Source organism: Gymnoscopelus microlampas (genome assembly GCF_963454915.1).
Source record: "Gymnoscopelus microlampas genome assembly, chromosome: 8".
NCBI classification, from domain to species: Eukaryota; Metazoa; Chordata; class Actinopteri; order Myctophiformes; family Myctophidae; genus Gymnoscopelus; species Gymnoscopelus microlampas.
In genome coordinates, this window is record NC_139945.1 from 22,283,391 (window position 1) to 22,301,898 (window position 18,508).

General features: G+C 42.6%; 1 protein-coding gene across 4 annotated transcripts in view; it reads left to right on the top strand.

Moving 5' to 3' along the window:
- The window catches only part of pik3cb (phosphatidylinositol-4,5-bisphosphate 3-kinase, catalytic subunit beta), a 120,672-nt gene that overhangs the window by 9,965 nt on the left and 92,199 nt on the right, over nt 1–18,508 (top strand). For 3 of the 4 annotated variants that reach the window (XR_014601373.1, XM_084065442.1, XM_084065445.1), the window contains exon 2: nt 16,456–16,535. The exons of the other annotated variant lie outside the window; for it this stretch is intronic. The gene's annotated coding sequence lies outside the window, so the exon portion shown is untranslated. The remainder of the gene's footprint in view (nt 1–16,455; nt 16,536–18,508) is intronic. 4 annotated transcript variants of the gene reach the window in all.

An 18,508-nucleotide genomic window follows, 5' to 3' on the forward strand; every position in this document is an offset into this window, starting at 1 on the left:
ATAGGCCAGGGTATCCTGTCTGTGAACAAAATAACTCCAGCTAAATCAAGGATTTTCATAACTTTGTGGGAATGATCAGTAGGCTGCACCGCGGATGATTTATATTTTGTTTTGGAAAGGGTATCACAATCAAGGTCAAAATCAAGAATGGCTGGACACATTTTCATAATTTTCACGAGAATTATCAGTTCGCTTCCTCGAAGAGATGATTACATTTTTAATCAAAAAGATGAAGGACACAATCCAGGCCAAGGTCAATATTATATAATGAGTCATCTCAGGAAGGACCTTCAGGTGCATTTTTTTTATTTAATTGAGTGATCTGATTTAATCATAATGTTAAAGATTTTGGATCTAAGGGGGAGTGTAAGGATGGTGTCAAGTTTATATAGATGAGAAAATGCTCACCGAGTAGATGACTAAGCGGAGGGCTGGGACAATAGTCACAGATTAGGGAATTGGCCATGTTATTCCCATTTGACAGTTGATTCCCTTTGCTGAGGGGGGTCATTTATGAAGACAGGATAAAAAAAAAAGGAACGGGACAAAGGGATGAAAACCTGATGAGCTAAAGATACAGTGACGAGGGTATCTATAGAAGGCCGAGAGTAGTTTCACGTGCTGTCTTAAGGGTGAACAAGCCTAGGGGCTCCAGCCTCCTCTTTGTAATCTGAGAGGGCACAAAACTCCATGCTGCATTGCCATAGCAACATTCCCGAAGACCCCTGTCTGCCTGCCTGCCTGCGCCTGCTAATGACACAAACACTCTGGAATGCATAAACACACACACATGTTGGTTTTTACAAACTTTTGAGTTGCATTGCATTGACTTCCATTCCATTGAATTCCATATCCCTTTACCCTAACCTTAACCACGACCGATTTAACCCTATACCATTACCGTAACCCTAATACCTGCCTAACCGTAACTCTTGCCCAAACCTTACCGATTTTTTTCCCCATTTACACATCCCTAATCAACTTGTTTGCTGTCCAAAATGTGGCCTGTATCAGGAACATACAGATGTGCATTGTGTTCTCTTCCCCGTTCTGTCTATTTCTGTCGTTCTCTGTGTTACTATATAATTCCCATGATGCATTTGGCAGGAAAGCACCGACCTGGCATGTCCAAAATGGTCTATGGCCTCTGTTACATTACATCAACAGGTTTCATATTTTCTGAACCTAAGATCACATTTGAACATAAAACGTGAACATGGGCACCGAAGGTAGCTGGTAAAGTTTCTGCATTTATGGATTATATCCCAGTGACATCACTGGGGTAGATTTTTCAGTACAACCTTCAGCGGTGTTTCACAGACACACAGAAGACTGCTCAGTGTTAATGGCACTTTAGCCCTACTACAGATTTAAGAGGCAATGTTGAGGTAATGTTTCCCTTAATGACTGGAAGGATGTGTGGTGCAGGAAGCATCTTTTTAGCACCTCATAAGGACAATGGAGAGACTTAGTTTGTGTCTATTTATTTTTTGCATTTATGAATTTACAGCGCACCTTAGCGCAAGTTCACCCTTAGTGCTGTGACCCCCCAAAATGTGTTTAATTCGCTTTTTCCACGTCCTCTAGCCATGCTGTTTTCTTTGTACGGTATATGAACACTGCTTTGCATCAGGTCCACTTTGTGGCCTTCTTCGTTCATGCCTAGAATCAAAACACCAAAAAAAATCGGATGATGGTGAATGCGTGCCACAGTAATGCCAGATTTATAATTGGTTGCGGGCCATGTCACGGAACTAAGTGTAAATCAGGCTTAACTCGAAAGATTGATATGAAATCTAGGTCTGACGATTTTGACCTTAATTCAGCTGGTTAATAACGACGGTAATACGATAATTCAACCATTATCATGTAAACAAGGTGATTGCAAAACATGATCGTATTACCCAAATCTGATTTGTAATCAAAAGGATTCATTTGCATGTAAAGGACTGAAATATCAAGCCTCTCATATTGACATTGTCCTGTCCTTGTGGATGCCTCTAGACAGTTTTTCAGAAGCTTTTTGATTGATTGAATACTTTATTAGTCAGACATGTAAACGGCACGTGGGACTGTCAGACAGGCTAAAAGGATAACACAAAAAAAGTCCTGGGGACTTGTTTCCATTGTGGTCCTATAGTTTCCATTGTGGTCCTAACGTGGCACGTTTGGAGCTTGTAGATCTGCTACTTTTGCTATTTTTGAATTTGTATCCAGAAAATAAACCGTTTTGGAGATATGAGGTTTCCACCCGACAGACGATTTGTAGTCTTTCCTTGTCGTCTACTACTGTAGCTCTCTGCCGCTGTCCATTTGTATCTCTGTATTGTCCCTCTCTCTCCCTCCTCCTCCTCCTCCTCTCTCTAGCTCCTGTTTCCTGTTCCTTCCGAGGTCTGTTTCTGCATTTCTATTTTCAGCCGACTACATCATCGCCATGTTCACGGCCCCAATGTCTGTGTTGTAATTATGGAACCTTTTCTTTTTTTTATGGGACTCTTGATGACGACTGATAATTTAATTAGGATTGTAGCCTCTGAATCTGTCATCTCTTTCTTTCAGTTCCCATTCTTTCTCTTGTGTGTGTGTGTGTGTGTGTGTGTGTGTGTGTGTGTGATCAATGGTGCCTCACTGAGATGAACCTTTGTTCGTCCAGTCAGGCCGAAGGTAACTGATTTACAGCATCCAAGGGAACAGACACACAGTGCCTACCGCTACCTGCGGGCAGTCTGCCAATAAGTCCTATAAACAGAGAAGGAAGAGGTCAAAGGTCGTTAGCGGTCTCATACACAGCCAGACTGAAAGTCTCACTTTCATGGGGAAGAAATTGTATTCCTTTACAAACTAGTGCTTGGCAGTATATTGACATGGTATTGATATTGTGATATATTATCTGGGATTTTAGATATCGTGATATGACAAGTATGATAATCACTTGAGCCCTATTTGTTTTTTTTGTTTTTTTAAATAGCAACAATAGCAGACATACAAGCTGACAACGTGTCCCATGGTGCTTATAGATCTGCCATTTCTGCAATTCTGTTTAAATGTGTGCAAGAAAAAAACTATTTCATCACAGTACGATAAATATCGTAGGTATTTAGTCAAATATCGTGATATTTGTTTTTTTACATATCGATATCGCCCAGCAAACTTGCCTTGCTTGTTGCATCACAGAAAAACCCGTGTTTGTGTGTATGTGTGCGTGTGTGTGTGTGTGTGTGTGTGTGAGGGTCTAAATGTCACAACATGTGGGTGTATATTGTGTTTTCTGACAGACACAATGCTCTTTTGTCATCGCCGAGGCAGCGACTGACGCATGGTCTAATGTAGTGTCTCGCCCTGAAGCCAAACAGGGTTTCGTCACATTCCTCCGCACATGTTTGTGCGGTTTATTTTATTTTTTTATTTGCCACACGTAAATGCTAAGTTGAAGTCTTTATCATTGAGCTCATGCTGTGTGTTAATTGGAGGAATGTGTGAATTGTCCCCGGGGCGAAAGGTTGGAAGGCCGTCGCCACAAACGCAAACAACGGTGATAATTATACAAAGATTCGTTCGGGTAGGATTTCGGACAGCAATGCCATTGACAACAACTCCTTAACACACAAACACACAGACACACACACACACACGCACACACACGCACACACTAAGCCATCAGTGCCATCGGGCCATGCCTCAGGGCTGTGTCATCGCTTGTTGTGACCAAGCTAAAAGACAATGGTTTAGTATTAGGACAGGATCTCTGTCCCTCAGGGGGTGAAGTTATATCTGCAGCCTTGTAGGCTCTCTAGGACCGTCTCTTGCAACGAGCCTACTTTTCAACAAGCTAATATAAGACTCTGAGGTCTTTGAGGTTGTTCCCTGAAAATTCCACTCAGTTTATGCATTCGAGCATACCTCTATACCCCTCCGTTTCAGTCCTTTTTCTGGAAAAGACGTTTCTGATCTGCATTATTATTATTATCATTATTATTGTTGTTGTTGTTAGTAGTGGTATTTTCTGAAGCCAAAGTATTGCTTAAGTGGTTAATGTGACTGTGTGGCCTAGTTAGAGTGTGAGCTGTTTATGGGGATGGGTTTGGGGACCAATGACAGTTGTTCTCACATGACTCACACTCATGACCTTCCTCAGTGGAAGGTAGGGGGCCGGACAACAAGTCAAAGGGTGTGGGCGTGTCCTTACATTGGAGTATTTGTGAGTGCCAGTCTGACTTCAGTTCAGAACATCAGAATGAGGGATAAAGATTGTATTATTATTATTATAGCAGTTCCCAACCCTAATTGTATTGTATTTTCCTCTGTGGACTAGTTAGACCAGGGAATCGCTGTTTTAGACTGTCCTCTTTTTGAAAAGGTAATTATTTTGTGTGTGTGTGCGCTATAATGGTCTATGATGGAAAGAGTCAAAGAGCTGAATACTTGGGCTGGCCTGCTGATGAATCCCTCAGTAATTTCAGGATCTAGCATTCTTCACATTCCTCTGCAAAGAGATGGGTGGAGGAGAGGAAGGGTGTGTGCCTGTGTGTGTTTGGAGAGAGTGAGAGAGAGAGAGAGAGAGCGGGAGTGTGGAAGGGAGGGAGGGATGGTCAGTACCTAAGCAGACTCTCACTGTGTTGTTTGTGTAATGATAAGAGTACTAATACAGTTTTGTCTTTAGGGGGAGGGCGGTCAAAAGATGAGAAAATCTCATTTCAATGTAAGGGGCATTACTGGCATGGGACAAATGTGACAATAAACAACAAATGTGACATAAAGAACTGTGTGAACAGAGCTGTGTCACATTAGATCGGCCCTTTATTGATCCGGCGGGGGAAATTCAGCCGCCAGACTGCAGCACAGCAGTTAAGGTACAGGCTACTACACACTGCAAGATATTGGATGGATATCAATATAGGCTATAGACCTTTATTCCGTGGGCAAATTCAGGTGTCATACATATTAGTAGCTATATTAATATTGCTGTTAAATATAGTCTATAAAACCAACGCATCTCACTTGAATATGTTGATAAAACCGCTTCTGCTGATTCTGAACTGTTATTATGAAAACGTGTGTGTTTGCGTGCGCACACTCGTGAAGAGAGAGAGAGAGAGAGAGAGAGAAAGACATAATTATTTAATGAAAATCATTAGCGTTTTGTCTCGCTCTCGCGCACATTACACGAACCTTGCACGCTTTTGTGAACAGACAGACGTCAGTGACGCGATAATGGAATGGAATATCGATTGGAATAAAAAACAGAATAAAAAGTATCGGTCTGGATCGCATCCTGGTGAAATCTTGCAGTGTGTGATCCCTTGTCGGCGATCAATCGTGTGGTGTGAAAACCACAACGATATCATGACAGCCGATTTCAAGAAAGAGACGAGTGTAGTGTAAAATGCATAACGATAATACATAACACCAATGATGAACAATATGAACAGAAATACATACGATCACATTGCAACTTTGCAGACAATAAACTATGGAGAAAACGTAAACTAAATTAAAAACATGAACTGAAGAATTGTGCTTTTGCTGTCAGAACATTTCACTCCCACCCTCTCTCCCTGTTTCCTGTAACTCTTCTCTGTATAGTGTCAATAAAGGCAGAAAATCCCCCAAAATATCACAAAAAAGGTATACACATCAAGGTTCAAGGTTCGAAAAGAAAACCAAAGCAAAAAAGACCGTAGACTAATACTAACGAGCATAAAATAAATCCACCTATACTGTGTAAACTATAGAGCACCGAAGTCTGACGTTATTTACACATCCTAGGTTTATCTACCTGGTTCGTGGTTTTCCACCCCTATTCTGAATCCCCATAGACGTGTTTAATATCGTGTCAAATAAGAACTGTGTTCCAAAAATAAACAAATGACCCCGGCGGTTTGACTCTTATGGATATGAAGCATCAACTGCTTCATATCCAACATTAGCGTGAGAAAACGCTAATGTTACTTCCGCCGAATTAGTTAAACTTTCGCCAGAAACAGACTGTACCAAATATAAGTGACTGACTATCATAAACAGAACCTCCTCCCTGACAATATCGCCGAGACAGTTTGTTTATTTTTGGACCACAATTCTTATATGAGACGATTCTATGATGTCACAATGTTATTCTCCATAGCGAAATGACTTTACGAACCTGGGGATGAACGAGTGACGCCAGGACTTCTGTACTCTATGTATACACAACGTATACAGTGTACACGCAACAACAGTGTCAGCAACTGCAATGGCAACGTACATGCAGTTTAGAGGGGGGAAACAGTCTAGACTCTTAGCGCTTAAGGTGCCTAAAAGGTTTGGTGCTTTGCCTTAAGTTCTGTCTCCTGCGTTGTCTGTCTTAAGAATGTAAACGCATGTGGCGCGTAATCGTTGCTGTCGGGCAGAAACCTTGTATCTCCATATTTCAACTTTTTATGTTTTTATTAATGCCCTACTACTACCATCATACATGGTGTCACACAAAAGTAGCTGATCTACAAGCTCCGTGTAGATCATAGTGTCACCTTGTTGTGACACTGTCTTTTTTTTTATAAAAGGAATGGTTTTGGACATACAAGGTTTCCACCCGACGGCAACGTAATGTGACATCTAATGTAACATCTAGTGTAAATATATTCTGAGCGTGCAAAAGCATGCAGGAGCAGTAAAGTGACTTGTGCCTCTTAACTCTTCCCGGCTGATAGCATCTAATGTAAACATTGTGTGAGCATGTGCCAGTGTCCCACAATATGATTCATAGTCTGTATTATTTACCCATTAAGACCTGGAACGCATCTGTGTCATTTCTTTGGCTATTCAAAAATAGCAGATATACAAGCTACGACCTTGTAGATCTGCTATTTTTGAGAAAATCGTGAAAATGTGTGCAAATCTTTGAATATATATATGTTTAAGCGAACATTTGTTACTCAAATCTTTGCTTCTGGGGGTCCCTGGAACAACATATTTTAAGATGGGGGGGGGGGGGGGGGGATCTGCGGCCAAATGCATATCATTTTGGAGATCATGGACATGAAAAAGTTTGAGCACCACTGATATAGAAGCATAAGTATTTTCGGAAAACTGTTTTTATACTACAAACTACAAACTGGATTTATACTACATTTGTAAAATCGGCCTCAGGCCTTAATGGGCCACCTCCCCCCGCTTCTGCCCCCTCCCCCCCACCGCACCCCACCCCGATAATGTTTTTGCCGTGAGGCTCCTCCCAAGACTGGATGAGTGGGCTGCTAGAGGCCTGCCTCCCACATATATAATGACTCATCTGAATCTCCTCTTATATGTTAGGAAAAAAAACAGTCTACGCAAGCAGCTACATCGGCTTCATCTGACCTGCGTCACTAACCACTGCATTGTGCATTGTCCAGGTCCAGCTAGCGCTGTTTTTCTAGCACTGATACTCGGTGCAATTCAGTGTTATTTTAGCACACCCCGCACAGGCTGTTGTGGTATGCTCCCAGAGTTGAGTGGCCAATTGGTGTGTGTGTGTGTGTGTGTGTGTGTGTGTGTGTGTGTGTGTGTGTGTGTGTGTGTGTGTGTGTGTGTGTGTGTGTGTGTGTGTGTGTGTGTGTGTGTGTGTGTGTGTGTGTGTGTGTGTGTGTGTGTGTGTGTGTGTGTGTGTGTGGTCGACTTGCTCGATCAATACTTATAGCTGTGTTGGGTTAGTATTCAGGGTTAGGTTTCCAAAAAGCGTCTTGGTATATAAAATAATATTGCTGTTGACCTTGAAGGTCAACACAGCACTTTAGTTGGCTCTTTCAGATATACTGACGTCAGCAACTCTGCTGTTCAGCAATACTCAAGGACTATATCCTGATTCCAGCTCCCCAACCAGCTGTTTATTATGAAGCACCAACTGGGATCTCATGTGGGGTCTGCGGGAGTTCAAATGGGTCCCTTTTCCCCTCTAACTAGTTCCCATGTGGATCCTGAGATCCTTGCGATATGATCTTTTAGTTTTACCGTTGTGTCTCCCAGTTTAGCCGTTATGTCAATGGTCAGCCTTCTGATTGGTCCCTGTGACTCCCTGACTGGCCAACCAACAAGCTCGTTCCGCATAGCAGTAGTTGTTTGTGCTGAGTTTGCTAAACATGAGAAAAATATCCAGGTTTTGGAGGGGAAAAAACGTGTTATACCCAGTCATTATACTGCACCCGATATATTCCTTATTACTAAGACCAAGTTAATAAGAATCAAATACATTAAATATCACTACAAGGCAACTGAAAAACACGTTTCTTTTCAATGGTAGTGGATGGAGAGAGAGGAGGTTTTTTGTCTAACTAAGCAACATAAACCAATGGGTGCAGAAGAGGGGCAGGATCACGGGTGGGACTTGAGAAAGGGTCAATTACCCAAATTCCCCTTGTACCGTCTGTTAGTCCCTTCTCAGTGTTGCCCGCTTCGTTAGGAAAGGTGTAGAAGAGCCTCATGGCTTCGCTGGCCCGATTCTTTTGACCTGACAGTGAGGAGTTTCACCGGGACAACTAATGCACAAGCTACATGCTGCTATTTGTCTCAGTTCAGCTCCCCACTGGCCAGAAGCCGGGAATAAAACGTATAAAACATATCGTCATGGCGATCAAAATGAATGACATCAAAAGCAGAGGCATGGATTTCCTCCACCCACCCAAAAGATATTAAACGTTTGCCCGGGACCCAAGCTAGTGAACATAGCAGATGTAAAAGCTTGTACTGTAGATTTTTGCTACTTCTTTATTACTTCTTATTTATTTATTTTATTTATGGAAATTATTTGTTTTTTTTTATTTATTTATTGAAATTTAATTGATTCAGTTGTCTTTAATTGATAAAGTTGTGATTTTTGCCGTTACACTTCTTAAAACCTTTTGAAATAACATCCTTTTTTTTACTTTTTATGTAGGGGATATTACTTGTGACCCATACAAATTGCTCAGAGACTCAGACATGGGTCCCTGTTTGGGAAACAGTGCTCTAAAACACAATCCCTGAAAGGCCAATAGACATGCAGGATTCCAAGAGCATCATAGTGTCACACATGCACACGCACACGCACACACACACACGCACACACACGCACACACACACACACACACACGCACACGCACACGCACACGCACACGCACACGCACACGCACACGCACACACACACACATGGATGCTGTGGGTCATGTGTTGCTGTGAGCTGACTCCAGTCACCGAGTTAAACATTGACTCTCTCAGTCTGAAGATTGTATCATAGTGTCAAACAACCACACGCTTCCTGGAACCGCTCAACCCACGGCACTCGTGGTTTTACTGTGTGTGTGTGTGTGTGTGTGTGTGTGTGTGTGTGTGTGTGTGTGTGATATTATTTCCATAACCAATTTCTGGGGAAACCCAGACTGGAAAATGTGTATGTGTGCGCAACACTCTGAATTTGCAAGTGTAACGTCTGACACTGTCAATATACTAACTATATAGCATATCACTCGCACACATTCCCAAAGTTGTTATTCCTCTGTCTCGGGGTAACACCCTGGTAAACAAGCTAGGCTGTCTTTACCACTGGGGAAAACACAGGAACTCATCGGGCTCTTCGCTCCAAGCATGGCCTGTTGCGTGGTCTGTTTGTGTATATGCTGACAGTGAATGTGCATGTGTGTGTGTGTGTACGTTTTGCCTATAGTATGTTTATTTACCACAGTCTATCATATTACATCTCAGTATCTGTGGTTGAAAGGCAACCGTTTGAAGATGAGATGACAGATATGTCTTTAGGGCGACTCATATGCAGACACGTACGTAGGTTGATGTTGTTTTTGCTAGATAGATAAATCCACAGTTCTATAAGTGAGTCAATTGATTGACTGTGGTTGGACATCAAAATGATCAAGGGGGTACAGAAAAAGTTGATTTGAACTTGCTTTGGACGTTGTGATGCCTACATGTATGTTTAAAACACTGTGGTGGGACTTGATCCTGTGACCATGCAGTTAAAAGGCAATCTGTTACTATACTAGGCTGCCATACATTTCTCTTTCATTGAGACCGATGAGTTGGAATTTCTCCAGAGAGACACCAGCCTTTGGCTGACCCAGACGAGGAAGTGTCAATGTGTTTCCAGTGATGGAGGGTCAGCCCTGCCTGCTATAACAGTGCTCTTCAACCAGGGTCCTCCAAGTGCCCTGATACGGGAGCGTGTCTATGTTCCCCGGGTTCTATGTTCCCCGATTTCCTAACCCTAACCTTAGTGGGGGAACATAGAACCGGGGGAACATAGGGGGCGGGGGCGGGTGGGGAGAGAGTCAGCGCACTGAATTCAAGCCACAGACTACTGTGTTGTTGACAGACAACGGATGCACGCTTATGAGAAACAACACAAATAAAACCTGGCAAAACAGTTGCGTGCATTAGCGCAAGATGAGGATCAAGGAAACATTCAGTCTAAATGTCCAGTAATTCGCAACTAGGCTACTACCACTACTTTTGTATTTGAAACTTTAAATTTCTCTAAATATTATAAACTTTCAGGACAGCCTAATACAAATATAATTTAAGAAAAGGCTACTATAGGCTACAGTGAAGTCGGAAACGTTTTTTCTTTTTTACTCTCTTGGTGATTATCTGGCACAGTAGTTGTGAATTAGCTAGTCTGGGAGGGTTAGCGTCGGAGCTTGGACAGCAGGGGCGCGGCCACTGGGTTGTGATTCAAATCAACAGCCAATGAAGAAAAGGGGGCGGGATCCACATGCAGTGGGTGTTGCATCTAAATAGGATCGACGGGAAGCAATTTCCCCTTGAGAAATTTCGGCCGCCATTGTTGTGTACTGCTGTTTGCCTCTCGTCGGACTTTTTAGACGAGTTGCACAGCTCTCAGACCGGTAAGAGGCGTGTCCGCTCAGATTCAGAGCGTAAGGTACATCCCGCCCACAAATACCAGGGCTCTGGCCCAGAAGTTCCTCGCCAGAGCTGGCGAAAACTTCTGGGAACTCAGATTATGAATTAGCAAACTGGACATTTAGACTGAATGTTTCCTTTATCCTCATCTTGTGCTAATGCACGCAACTGTTTTGCCAGGGTTTATTCCCTGATTAGAGGACTATTTTGATTGTTTGAGTACTTTATTAGTCAGACATGTAAACTGCACGTGGTACAGTAAGACATTAAAGCTAAAAGGATAACACAAAAAAGTCCCCGGTTTCCATTGTGGTCCCATGTATTCAATTCATCAATATTGCATACAAAATTAACACGATAATAAATCAACAAAAAGAGATGGGAAAATTACATCTGATCGTCTCTTGATGGATGTTTTTTCAGGCCAATCTTGGAAGAAACCAGGGCATTCCACATGTTGGTGGCAGAGCAGTAGAATGAGAACTTGCCCATGTTTGTTCTAAAAAAATTGGGTGGTACCAGATCATAGTGTTGTCGCTGTGGGTGTCACTCACTTTAGATATCAGATCTCTAGCATCCCATATCTCTGATTACGCCTCAGTTCCACAGGGCACAGTAGCGTTGTGTTTTCGGCGCGCGATGCCGCGGTCGCACCTGATCCACACGGCCACGCTAGACGCTCGTGATTTCCACCAGACGTGTTCCAGACGCGTCCCAGAAGCGGCGTGCGCGGCTTCTCTAAAAATACACGCCTGGTATTGTTTTTCCTGCATGCATGCAGCTCACGGAACACAGCCACATACTAGACGGTGAAACTCTTTGTCATATCGATATCATGTCAGCATGTCATGAAGCGAAAGTACAATTTGTTTTCCAATTTCCATTCCTAATTCACTCTAAAATGTTTAACCCATTTAAGGCCTGAGGTTCCAATTCTACAAAATGTCTTCTAAATCCCAACTGTTTTCTGAAAAACGTATGTTTCTATATCAGTGGTGCTCAGACCTTTTCATGTCAAGGACCCCCAAAATTATATGTATTTGGCCGCCAACCCCCATCTCAAAATATTTTGTTCCAGGGAGGCAGGGACCCCCAGAAGCAAAGATTTGAGTTAAAAATGTTCGCTTTAAAACAATATATATTCAAAGATTTGCAAAAAAAAAATCACAATTTTTCAAAAATAGCAGATCTACAAGCTCGTTGCGCGGCACTCGGTGCCGCGCTATGAGCTTGTATATCTGCTATTTTTGAATAGCCAAAGTGTAAAATAATAGCCTGGTAAACCCTCCCTCCGGAAATCTCATTTCCATTTGATTTAGTGTAAAATAATAGCCTGGTAAACCCTCCCTCCGGAAATCTCATTTCCATTTGATTTCACTCCTGAAATCAAATGGAAATGAGATTTCCGGAGGGAGCGTTTACCAGGCTAGTAAAATAATGCTTTTTAGCTCAAATGAAAAAGTGACACAGATGCGTTCCAGGTCTTAAAGGGTTAAACTGTACAATCAGCATTGTGCAGATGCTGATTTCAGTCTCAAATTAGAAAAGTGCTCCTCGGAGCACAGGTCTCCGCCAGGTCAGGTAGGTCATTGTGGGCCAGCAATGTTCGGAATGTAGTCATTTATAGAGGTGAGTGGAATTTGTAGAAGTTGAGGGATTAATGTTGAGTTATTGACTCAACAGTCATTGCACAGACATATAAACTTAAGATGCCAATCTTAGCCAATCTAAGAAATATGAAAAATCAGACGGATCCGTCTTGATCACATGACTATAGAGGTATTGTTTTATTGGATCTTGTTTAGTCGATACACTTATTTGTTTTAGCTTTTGCTCATTTGATTTTGCTATTTTGTCTCATCTAAGAAAGTAGGTAGCTGATATATTGCACTTTTACCTTAGGGCTAGGTATACTCTTGGTTGCTTGTTTTTGCAGAAAATGCACTTAGGACTTCTGGTGATTAGTAGTTTCGTTCCCTACCTATGTTGAATGCACTTATTGTAAGTCGCTTTGGATAAAAGTGTCTGCTAAATGACTAATGTAATGTAATGTAATGTGTACCGATTTTGTGTGATGTTTGGACAAAATCTGTAGGCGTAATATAAAAATGTGCGAACTGTGTGCACAGTTTAATGGCAGTGGCATGCTGCGTTCAGCGTACATGTACAGTAGGCCTATCGGCGCTATTATCCTATTGCAAATATTGAAGATTTTCTTTTTTACTCTAGGCTAATATCACTGTTTTTATTTACAATTGTACCTATATACTATCAAGGCCTTTATGATTTGAGTAGCTGCCTTGTCCCCATATAGTATGTACTGATGGAACAGCAAGCACCTCCTCTGCCCCTGTACAGTTTTGGTAGTTTTGATTGGGCACTTGCGGTCAAGTTCATTCTAGGATCACCTTCTCCCATGTATGCAATTATAGCATAACTGCAAGAAAAACTGTTGCTTTGTTTGTAAATGTCATAAACAGTCTTATCATCCGGAGTAAACAGGACATAAATACGTTTGTGCTCCTCTAAATTAATCATCAATAGGATTCATTTAATTAAGAAATTGGCTTGTTAGACGATTAACATCCCAGATCTCTGATTAGACAACTAGCATCCCAGATCCCAGATTAGATGACTAGAATGACGAGGACCACAGCTGAATGCAATTAACTTATCAGTTGGCTAGAAAACCAACCATTTGTCCCATGAGGTACACAGGGCTGAAGAACCCTGAATAACTGCTGGGTGAAACTGAATTTCCCCCGTGGGCTCTAGGCCTGTCACAATTATTACATAATCGCCTACTTTCAATTATTTGAGATAATAGCCATTATTTTGCATAGTCGTTTCCATGTTGAAAAAGGTTCATACATTTTCAAACATTAAAAAATTAAAGGTAGGGTAAGTGATATTTTTTGGTTAAAACAAAAAGTATTTTGTTAAAAGGTTAAAACACTATATTCTGATAGTAATCATTGCTATAGAGTGTTTGTTCAGTAACAGGAGTCTCCCTGTCTCTCCAGCTCTTTGATAAACAGAAAATACATTTTTCGGTAGGTGTCAAAATCTCAGCCAATCAGGAGAAAGTACCCATTTTTATAGTGTTCCAGTTCCAATTTTGTCTGCTCATTTCTTAGTGTCATCACTTCCAATTTCACTTGTTTAATCTATATCCTGATTGAGTTCTCTATCCTGATTGGATAAAATTGGAAATGAAACTGAAACTGAAACGAAAATGCATTTTCTGTTTTATAAAGAGCCGGAGAGACAAGGACACTCCTTTTACTACAAACACTCTTTAGAATATAGAGCTATTTAACACTTATTTTAACTGTTACCAAGACGACGATGGCGATGAGACGGTCATCCCGAATATGGACACAACGCCAGTATGACGTAGCCTTACGACCGCATGACATCGTATCCTACCCATAAATACTAAGGACACAGTTGAGAAGGTTGGAGTTCGACGGCTTTCATAGTGATAAGTAGTAATAATCTATAATAACAGAAAGAGTCATAAATACTCATAATATACTTAGAAACTAGGCCTATTCACCATAACCACTTAGGTGATTAAGGGAATCTCCCGGGCCTGTGGAACACTCCACAGCGGTTACATATCAGCCAGCACCTAGAAATATACAGTCCTTTAGATCATTGAGGCTAACTCCTCAACATTAACCAAAAATCACTTACCCTACCTTTAAATAACAGATCTACAAAGTATAATTGTATTAAATATGTCAGTCATATCTTTGGCTATTAAGGTTATTTGTCATATCTGGACCTGTGCAATAAGTCTAAAAGCCAAACAGAATGTTTGTATTCATACGTTCCAGTGACAATTAATCATCACGTAAAATGTCATAATCGTGACAGCCCTAGTGGGATCAATAGAGGTCCACGTCTTCCTTTTTAACACCGTCTTCCTGTACCGTACCTCATCCAGCACTGAGCTGCTGCACTGTGTTGTTGATCTCTCAGTGGAGCTAACCTGGTTAGATACAAGTTAAATGGATAATAATGAAAAGCTGGAATCCTGGATGCGTTCCGCTCAAGGGCGTCTTCAATGTCAGTATGCCCAGTGCAATGGTTATCAGTGGCGTGCACAGACATTTTGAGGGCCAGGTGCTCAAGTACTTTTTTTTGTTTACTTGGTCTGCTCTTTTTTTCCCTCTACACCTATACCTCTTTGCCAAAAATAGCAGATCTACAAGCCCACAACGCCTCGCAGCGCGAGGCGTTGTGGGCTTGTAGATCTGCTATTTTTGCCTAAAGTTCTCCTCAGAAAAGGGATGCTAGGTTTCGAGTGGTTATGGTAAAAAGAAAAATCATATCACATTAAGATTTGGCGGACCCCCTGTAGTAACTCTGAGGACCCCCTAGGGGTCCCGGACCCCCTGTTGAAGACCCCTGCTGTAAACTAAAAACAAGAAATGACCAAAGTCATAATAAAGCCGCATGCGGCAGGCTTTTTTTGCCCCAATCTTTTTATAGACCTGATTACTTGTTTTTTGGATTGCTTGTTTCTCTCGCCAAACCTGGCAACATTTAGCGTCACAGAATCTGCGACGCTAAACGCTCTAATGTTTTTTATATAAGTGGTGGCAACATTTTGTGACACCACACGGGTCTTCCCAACAATAGCTAAGATTGAAGTCAGAGGTGAACATGGCCAAATAATAACTTAATAGCCAAACTAGGTCTAATGAAGCACGCTAGCATTTAGGCTAACCCTTCTGCCTGAGACTGCAGTAAAAGTTGCACGGTTACTGCGGGAGGGGGAGGGGGGGGGGCGCGCGCGCGTCTCCCCATTCGTGTCGCCATTGGCTTAAAGGAGTGAAGGACAGCCAGGACAGCCAATGACACTTAGGTGTCACTCAGGTGTCGCTTGGGTGTTGGACTAGGTCTTAGTCTGTCTGTAGAGCCGCCAGCTTTCAGCATGCGGCTAAAAAAGTGCCCTTTTTTTCAAAAGGGCACTTCTGGTCAAGAGGGCAAAGGGCAGGTGCTCTAGCAACCACCAAGAGTCTATCTGTGCACGTCCCTGCCCAGGTCATTGTACTCCAGTGGTTCTCAAACGTTTTGAAGTCAAGGACCCCCAAATGTACAAGCGCATATGTTTTTGGCTGCTGGACCCCATCTGAAAAGATTTTGTCTCTGGGACCCCCCGTAAGAGCAGATTTGTGTAACAAATTTGTTAGATTAAAAAAAAAAAATCAAAATTGATCAAAAATAGCAGATCTACAAGCGACTCGTTGTGAGCTTGTAGATCTGCTACAGTATTTTCGACTAGCCGAAGGATAAAATAGGGTCAGTGTGGTTAAAACTGTTGCTGTGGAGATTCCCTGGATCCCCCCCCAAGGACCCCTGGGGGTCCCCGGACCCCACTTTTTTGGAGAATCGCTGTTCTACTTTGCTCTCTCCCTCTCCTTCTCTTTGGTTCTATCCCAGTTCGCTGCATTCAGCCACTCTTCACACACCACACCCTCTCAAACAGCCCCAGCATAAATACACCCATTCAATGGAAAAACACACCTGTGAACTTCACGTGTGTGTGTGTGTGTGTGTGTGTGTGTCTTTCCCCGACAGATGCATCGTTCCATCAGCTCCCGTGACACGTTCAACAAAGAGCAGAGGTAGAGGAAGTAAGAGCCTCCAGGAGACAGCAGGTACACGTGTGTGTGTGTGTGTGTGTGTGTGTGTGTGTGTGTGCGCGTGCATATTTGTGAGCGTGTGTGTTGTACATCATGTACTGCATGTGTTTGTTTATGTGACATCTGTTAAACCAGGGGTCTTCAACAGGGGGTCCGGGACCCCTAGGGGGTCCTCAGAGTTACTACATGGGGTCCGCCAAATCCTTGTGTGATATGATTTTTTTTTTTTTTACCTTAACCACTTGAACCCTAGCATCCCTTTTCTGAGGAGAACTTTAGCCAAAAATAGCCGACCCCCAGTAGAGGGGGTCCCTGCTTCATCTCTCTCTCAGCTAGGGGGTCCTTGGCCTGAAAAGGTTGAAGACCCCTGTGTTAAACACTTTAACCCAGCCATCTCTATTTTGGGCATGCAATTGTAGGTGAAAGGTCAAATAGAGTGAGCTGGTAGATTTTTCTACCAGCTCATTTTCGCGATTCGGCATACTATGAAGTAGCTTATATAGGACTTTGAGTGTTTAATTAGTTTGACCCACTTTACCTGTCTGTGTGTGTGTGTGTGAGAGAGAGAGAGAGAGAAGGAATGCAGAACGTACTGGGCTGGAATCTGGGAGAGTAGGCCCCGTTCTAACAGGAACAGAATGTTTGGAGGTCAGCCGCCATAGTTTCACCTTAGAGCTGCTCTAAGTCAGTGGTTCTCAAACCTTTTCATGTCAAGGACCCCCAAATTGACACTTATTAGCCCGCGGACCCCCATTTGAAAAGATATACCAGGGACCCCCATAAGAGAAGATTTTTACGGCTCTAGCAGTGATTCTCAACCATTCAAATTTCAAGGACCCCCAGTTTGACATGCATTAGGGCTACAGACCCCCATTTAATGGCATTTATATCTCTGGGACCACAATTTATTTTGTGAAAATCAAATCTTAATTTAACTCTGAGAGTGTACAAATGGAACCAAATGGACCCGTTAGGGTCCATTTCGTTCCATTTGTACACTCTCAGAGTTACAGACCTATAAGGGTCCGTTTGGTTCCTAACTATCCATCATTTATCTGGGGACCCCCTGGAACTCCCTCAAGGACCCCTGGGGGTCCCCGGACCCCACTTTGAGAACCAATGCTGTAAGTGATTGAAAAAACAATTTTGTTAAACATTTAAAGCTCAAATTCTCTAATATTAATCATTGCTATCAAGTGCTTGTTCAGTAACGGGGGTCTTCCTGCCTCTCCAGCTCGTTGGTAAACAAAAAAAAAAAAGTAATTTCAGGTCAGTTACACATTTCGTCCAATCAGGAGAGAGAAGAACCCCACTCAGATCATGCATCAGCTTGTGTTCCAATGTTGTCTGCTCATTTGTTTGTTTTATTGTTTATTCTGTATCCTGTCTTGAGTGCTCCCTTGACTGGATAAAATTGGTATCCTGATCTGTTTACTAAAGAGATGGAGAGACCCCTGTTATTGAACAGACACCAGTGTTCTATATACTTGGCCAACACCATTTTTTCACTCTACACCAAATCCTTTAGCAAAGTAAAATACACATGAGGCACTGCCACTGCGGGTCTTGTGACATCCTGATGGGTTTTGGTGACCCGTGTCCTTTCCTCCAGCCACGGGGCAAGATCTTTGCGTAAGTAGGGGGGGGGGTGGGAGGGGGCGCACGGCCGATTTATTTATTTATTTTTACAGACAGCAGCTGAAGTCCTTGTCATGTCTGTCTGTCTGTCTATCAGTCCCTCATGGCACACACATCACCACTGACCACTTTCTTAACACGCTGAGGAAGGCTTGACGCCGAAACGCTATTAATTAAAAAAGTACCAGAAGGTTTTTTGTTTTCTTAACTGGCAGTCTTCACTTAGGGGGCGAGATGGTCCGGTTGAGGGGGTGTCGCCCCTCACGTGACGCTGGACCTGCCTGTAGGATGGTCTTTGACAAGGACGTATGTCTTGTGACATCATGACCAAACCAGGCCAGTTTGCAACG